We start from the raw sequence: 6731 nt of genomic DNA, 5'->3' as shown, positions 1-6731 counted from the left end.
TGGTACCTATACACCCCTGTACCAGGGGTGTATAGCATCCAACATACACTCTTCGTACGTATCCAATGGAGTATAATTTTTTTTTTTTACTGCTCCATTTCTCCCCAGCTGAGCTGTGAGTCTCTTGAGGGCGGGAACCAAGGCTTGGCCGTCTTTGTAGCTGCAGCCCCTGGAACAGTAGCCAGCTCAAGACATATTTGCTGCCTGAGAGTGAGCGATGCGCCCGAGCCAGCTGTGCCGAGAAGAGCATTTTAACTACAGCGGCCTACACTGCATGAAAAGGGCGGCTGACGGGGAGACAGCGGCGCCCGCGCTTCCGAGACGAGGGCAGGCAAGTCCGGCGTCCGACGCCCCAGAGAGAACCAGCCCCGCCGCGACGCTGAGGCGGACGTGCCGCTAGGTGTCACTCCCGATTCAATAAAGAGAGACGCGGGTCCTTAGAAAGCTGGTTACACCTTTCTTGTGAAGGGAGCTGCTTAGACGGCTCCCAACCATCCTTTCCGTCTGGTTCCACCCTCCTGTTCTTCAGTTCCCTCCACTGACACAGTCTGGGTCTATAAAAGGACAACAGAAACAGGAGCTACGAGAGTTGGGGGCCACCTGGCCAACTAATTCAGCCTCCCGATTTTGTAGACGCGCAACCGAGGTTGGGGAGGGGGGTCGGGAGGTGGGGACAGAGCCCGGCTTCGGCCCCCGCGTGGGTCCGCGCGCCCCTGCCACCTTCGGGGTCCCGACTCTCGGCCTAAAGGTGTCGGGACGGTCCCGGAGGTCTACACCGCGGTCAGCCCCCCAGGGCCAGTTCCAGGCGCTCAGGCCGCGCGCAGCGTCTCTTCCTGCGCGGAGATCCAACCCAAGGGCATCCTCGCCCTGCGCTCCAAAACCCGGGAAGGTGAGTGTGACGAGGTCGAGAGGCTCCTGCGGGTCCGTCAGGACCTGCCATTTCTGATCGTCTCAAGCAGTCGCTTCTTTATTTGCGCTTTAGGGATGGGAAGCGGGGGCAGCGCCCCGGGGCCCCTAATCAGTATCTGCAATTAACCGCAGTCCTTCCCCTTGAGCCGGGGAATGTTCGGGGCTGTAAGGGCAGGGCTCGGAAAACACTCGTGAGGAACACCTCCTCGGCGGGAGTTTGAGTCAGTTTTTCTTCCCCTCCACGTTTTCCCCGGGAAGAAATTGATGCCTCCTCTGGAGGTTCAGGACAGACGGAGGACCGAAGCGCGCGCGTGCCGACGCGCTTTCCGTCACCCCCGGCAGAGGGCGCCCTCCCCCCGCGCCCGCTCCCCGCTGGGCAAATCCGCTTGCCGCCACCCTCCAGCTCCTGGCCCTGTCTGGTCCAGGCTAGGCCCCCAACCACAGGTGCCTGCGGCCCGATCCTGGGGAGAGTTTCAAAGTCACTTCTGTCTGACCTTGGGCACAGCCTTTGAAGGTCCTGTTCTCTTTGCTTGCAGCAGAAAAAATTTATTTTTTAAAGCGAATATTGAAATGCATTTGCATTTCCTGGAGCACTGGGTAACAGAGTTTACCTGGCGGGGTGGGAATGGAGCTAGGTCAGGATTCAGACTCCTGCCAGGGCTCGTTCACAAAGCGGATAATCCTATTTAGCAATACAATAACTTCCTTTCACGCTTGCAAAGGGGCTTTCCCATGTAAAACTTGACCCATTGTCTTTGTTAATCTCTTTCTTCTTTGCATGAAAAGGTTGACTCATTCATTTATTTTTCAACCAGTATTTTATTGAGCACCTTCTGTCCTCCAGGTACCAGAAGGAAGAAGGCGAACTCGGTTCCTGATTTTCGTGGAGCTAATGCTCTGGTAGGGAGCACACATTGAATAAATAATTGCGGGAAACATTAATTTGTTCTAAATGAGATATATGCTGCAAAGGACAACAGAGGCTGCTGGGAGAGGGTGTCAGCAGGGAACCAGCTGAAGTCGTCAACTGAATCTTCGCCACAACTTTGCTGCATGTCCACCCTGATGCTATCATCTCTCCTCTTGCTGCTGCAAACCGATACAAGTCATAGCCCCAAGGAACAGATGAGTCAGTGCTTGCAAGGCTGCACGTCCCCAGGTGAGGTAAGCAGAGTCAGAGTCCTGCTAGAGTCCCCTCCCTACTCCTTTGCACTCCTGGGCTGAGTGCCACCAGGCAAGGCGTTCACTATTTTGCTTGGTGAAATCCACATTTCAAATTTCTTCTGAGTTCTGATGAGTAACAAGGTCTGAAAACAAGAAGACACTTCTGGGTATTGCCGCCTCCGCCCCTTCAGTGTTTATTGAGCATCTCCAAGGTGGGGCTGGGTGTTCAGTGCCAAGGATGCAAAAAGGCATCAGAGACAAAAGAGGAATCTGCTAAAGGCTGACGGGTGGTACAGACTAATGGCTCCCAGAGTTTGTGATTTTATGAACAGCTAAAAATGAGAGCCTTGTTAGTTAGGATCAGGTCCAGTTAATTAGGTAATAGGATAAAAGAGGTCCAATATAACAGTGGCTTTAAACAAGATAGAAAAAAGACGTTTATCCCCACCATGAAAGTCTGGAGGTGGGTACTCCTGGGTTGATTGGGTAGCTCTGCTCAAGAAGCCCTCAGCGACCCAGGGACTCCTTCTGTCTTGTTTCCCTGCTATGCTTGACCTCCATTTCTAAGGTCACGGTCATCTCAAGGTCCCAGGTGGTTTCTCCAGTTCCAGCCATCATATCCATCCAGCAGGAAGGAGGAAAGGATAAAGAAGAGGGGCAAAGAGTGGGTAGCAGATAACTTAGGAAGAAGGTTTCCGGAATAAGACTCATTCTCTTACAAATTATCAGACAGAACCTAGACCCCTGGCCCTTATAATTGTGAGAAACATGAGATATGCAGGTTGTATTTTTGGTAGCCACGGGCCCAGCTAAAAACTGGAGATTCTGTAACTAACAGTCTTTGCCATTGATCCTCACTCAGGGCATCAACTTTTAATTTTGCCGGTAAGTATAAAATGCCCTGCCAATTCCTCTTCCTTAATAGATCACAAATCCATCCTCACTGCCACGGCCCTTCGTAATTTCTCACCTTGCATTAATGCGACAGCCTCTCTCTGTTGCCAGGGTGATCAGTCCAAAATGTAAATTTGATCATATCAGCCCTCTGCTTCAAATGTCTTGGCGGATCCCTATTGCCTTGAAAGAAAATGCAAACTCCTTAACCGAAAGGACCGAAAGTCCTGTTGTCATCTCACCCTGCCGTCTTGTCTTCTCCAGCCCCATCTCTCATGACTTTCCCACGTGTACCCGACAATCCAGGCACGCTAGACTGCAGGCAGTGCCCAGGATGTCCCCTTGCTGCCCCCTCAGTCTGGGATATTTGCTCCTCCAGTCTTGGCAACTGGCCAATCCCAACAGTGCTGTATGAATTTTGCTAAGATTCATCTTCATCAGGAAACCTTCACCAATTTTATGTCTGTCTACGCGTCTGGCATCTCTTTCTCCTTCTCCCTGCTACCTTGTACACAAAGCCAGACCTATTCAAAGAACCGATGCTGTTGCCTGGGTAACAGTGAGTACCAGCCAATGGCTGGATCACCAGCTGGATTCACAGTGGGGCTTCTGGCAGAGGGTTTCGTTGGCTCTGTTGGCCACACCCTCGTTCTTGAAACAGTCTCTCCCTCCTTGGTCCTGCCTCTCCCTGGGCCCTCTCTGCCCCTTTGCTTTGTCTCTTCTTACTCTGCTCACCCTAAAATGTTGCTGTTCCCTAGAGATCAGTTTTTGGTCCTCTCTGGTTATTCCACATACTTGCCCCAAGATTTTTCTTTCCCTTTCATGACTTCACGTGCCACCATAGGCTTCTAAATCTATATTTCCAGATTGGTTGTCTCTTCTGAGCTTTGGATGTGAATGTTCAACTACCTACTGAACACATGGAGGAGGGAGGAGCAATTCCCAAAAAGGAAGTGATGCAGCTTCACCCTCCCACCCTTGACCCCAGCCCCACCCCAAGGTATCACTACCCCCCGCAGGGCAGGAGTCTGGGAAATGGCGCTCTGCCTTTGCTTGCTCCTCTGCAGGGTGCACACTCCGTCTAGAGACAGCCACTAGCCCAGGGGTTCCCTCGAAAGCACATCCATTGTCAGGGCTTCCTGTCGTCTTCCCTCAGGAGCTCCCTCGGAGAGAAAAACCTTCCTCCCCATTTTCACCCAAGGGCAATGTGAGGCCGCAGGGCTCTCAAGACAAGGAGACCCAACAGTGAGGCAGGAGCAACGCCTGACAAAGGCTCCTGCCACAGCGCAGCGGCTGGCCTCAGGCTTTGGCTGAGGTCCTGCCAAGTGAGGGAGAGGTGAGACTAGGCTGAGCTCTCGGAGCCCCTTCCCGCGATGTTCCCCAAAGAAGGAAGGGATTACGGGGAGACACACACAGTCCCTCTCCCCACTGCACCTGCAACCTGAGCGCTCCTTTGAATATGGAAGTCAGATCGTTTTTCTGCTTCTCATCTGCTTCTGGCCTCCCGTGACTGGTCAGGATCCTTACCCCGGCGTGCATGGTCCTCCTCCCTCCACCATCTGTTCCTTGCTCATTACGCTCTGCCATAGCTCTCTGCCTTCTTTCTGCTCCTTGAACACGCCAAGCTCTTTCTAGATCTAAACCTCCGTATTTGTAATTTCCTCTGCCTGGAAAGCCCCCTGCAGCTCTCTCTACGGCTTGCTCCTCTCGGCCTTAGGTCTCAGCTCAAGTCTCACCTCCTAAGAGCACCCTCCCCTGATGCCCGGGTCAACAGGACTCTCCCACTCCTTCCCCATGGCCACTCCTTGTTGCCTCTCCCCGATTGAGCCCTTGATAAGTTTTACTACAGTCTGAAGTCTTGTCATTTGCCTGTTTACTGTTTATAAGTGTAAAACCTCCTTGAGTAAAAAGGGACCTTGTCTGTCTTGCTCACTTCTGCAGTCGCTGGAAGGATGCCCGGCACGCGTATAGTGGGTGCTCTCCAAATATGTGACGAATATGAACAGATCAGGAAGGAAGGGGAACTGTCACCTGGACTCCATCTGTCGGAGTTGAAGACACTGTTCGCTGTGCTGACTGCTGTCCGTTGAGGCCCTTCAGTGACTTGGGTAGATCGAGTGTGGTGATAAGGTTGGCATGTTCATAACAGATAAGCCATAGACGTGGGTACTCACATCAACTCTGGCAACCCCCTCCCCATCCCACATACACCACAAGCTCCGGGTATGAAAAAACTACTCTCTCAGTGGAGCAAGAGGCTCCAAATCTCACCTGCCTGAGTCTGCCTCATTGCAAACCTGATGCCATGATTTGGGGCTCATTTGGGTTATGTGGGAGTGATCTCTAGGGGTGTAAGGCCATTGATAAATGCGCCTGTGTCTTTTTATTTTTTGTGAGGAAGATTGGCGCTGAGCTAACATCTGTTGTCCATCTTCCTCTTTTTGCTTGAGGAAGACTGTTGATGAGCTAACATCTGTGCCAATCTTCCTCTATTTTACGTGGGATGCCGCCACAGCATGGCCTGACAAGCAGTGCTAGCTCTGCACCCGGGATCCAAACCTGCGAACCCTGGGCTGCTGAAGCAGAGCACGTGAACCCGACCGCTATGCTACCAGGCTGGCCCGCCATCTGTGTCTTTTTATGAGGCTGGTGCTCTCACTGGGTATGTGGGTATTGAATGGACATTTCTGAGACGGTGCTCAATAAGCCCAGGTTTGACCACAGTCTTACCTCTGGAAAGGTCATCTTATCTTTTTTTTTCTTGGCAGCATTCTCTCTGTGGTCACAGAAGACCTCCGAGGCCATGTGGGAAAGAGGGGCTGGCTGGTTCACTGACACTGAGAGAGATTATCCCCCATCATCAAAAAGACTTTATGGTGCATATTATAAAATTTTAAGAATCTCAGGGAATATTATGATGCTTCCTTTTAGAAAAATATATCTGAAACAGCCTAAATGTCCATCAACAGGGTAATGGATAAACCAAATGTGGTGTGTACATATAGTGGAATATTATCCAGCCTTAAAAAGGAATGAAATTCTGATACATGCTACAACATGGGCAAACTTTGAAGACATTATACTAAGTAAAACAGGACAGACACAAAGGAACAAATATTGTACAATTCCATTGATGTGCGCTACTCAGAATAGTCAAAGTCGTACAGACGGAACGGACAATGGTGGTTCCCAGGAGCTGCGGGCGGTGGGGAATGGTGGTTATTGTTGGATGGGTACAGGTTTCGGCTGGGGATAACGGAAGAGGTCTGGAGATGGGTGGGGGTGCTGATTGCACAACAATGTGAATATACTTCATGGCACTGGGCTGTATACTTTAAAAGGGTTAAAATGGTAAACTTTATGTTATGGACATTTACCGCAAGAAAAATTGTATATCTGAATCTCTTTTCAAAGGTATCCTCTACTTGTCTGCTCTTGATCCATCAGGTTTCGGAAATTTTAGTTGAATTGCTTTTTAAATATGTGCTATAAATTTGTTATCTTCAGAGTGCCAGTTGGTCTGAGAACAATCTCAGGAAAAGGAGTGTGTGGGTATGTATGTGTGTGTGTGCATGTGTTGGAGTGTACGTGTGTGCATGCGTGTGTGTGTGCATGCGTGTGCATGTGTGTGTGTGAGGGGCTCTAGGTTATAACCCTGGGTGTAAAAGAGCACCTGAGGTGGAGAAGACACCCAGTGGCTGGCCTCTCTCTTGGTTTCTTCCGCATGGAGGCTTTGTGGAAAATTGCAAAGGTCCTGTTTCACC

The 6731-nt window shown here is 50.9% G+C and overlaps 1 long non-coding RNA gene across 1 annotated transcript; it reads left to right on the top strand.

Annotated features, from left to right (window-relative positions):
- The first annotated feature begins 453 nt into the window (after window positions 1–453).
- On the top strand, window positions 454–6481 carry LOC103547296 (uncharacterized). Its single transcript, XR_543914.2, has 3 exons — window positions 454–889; window positions 1754–2073; window positions 4909–6481. It is a non-coding gene; the product is annotated as an uncharacterized lncRNA (long non-coding RNA).
- Window positions 6482–6731: the final 250 nt, after the last annotated feature.

Source organism: Equus przewalskii, chromosome 29, assembly GCF_037783145.1.
Source record: "Equus przewalskii isolate Varuska chromosome 29, EquPr2, whole genome shotgun sequence".
Lineage (NCBI taxonomy): Eukaryota > Metazoa > Chordata > Mammalia > Perissodactyla > Equidae > Equus > Equus przewalskii.
This window is presented reverse-complemented; position numbering and strand designations above follow the sequence as displayed.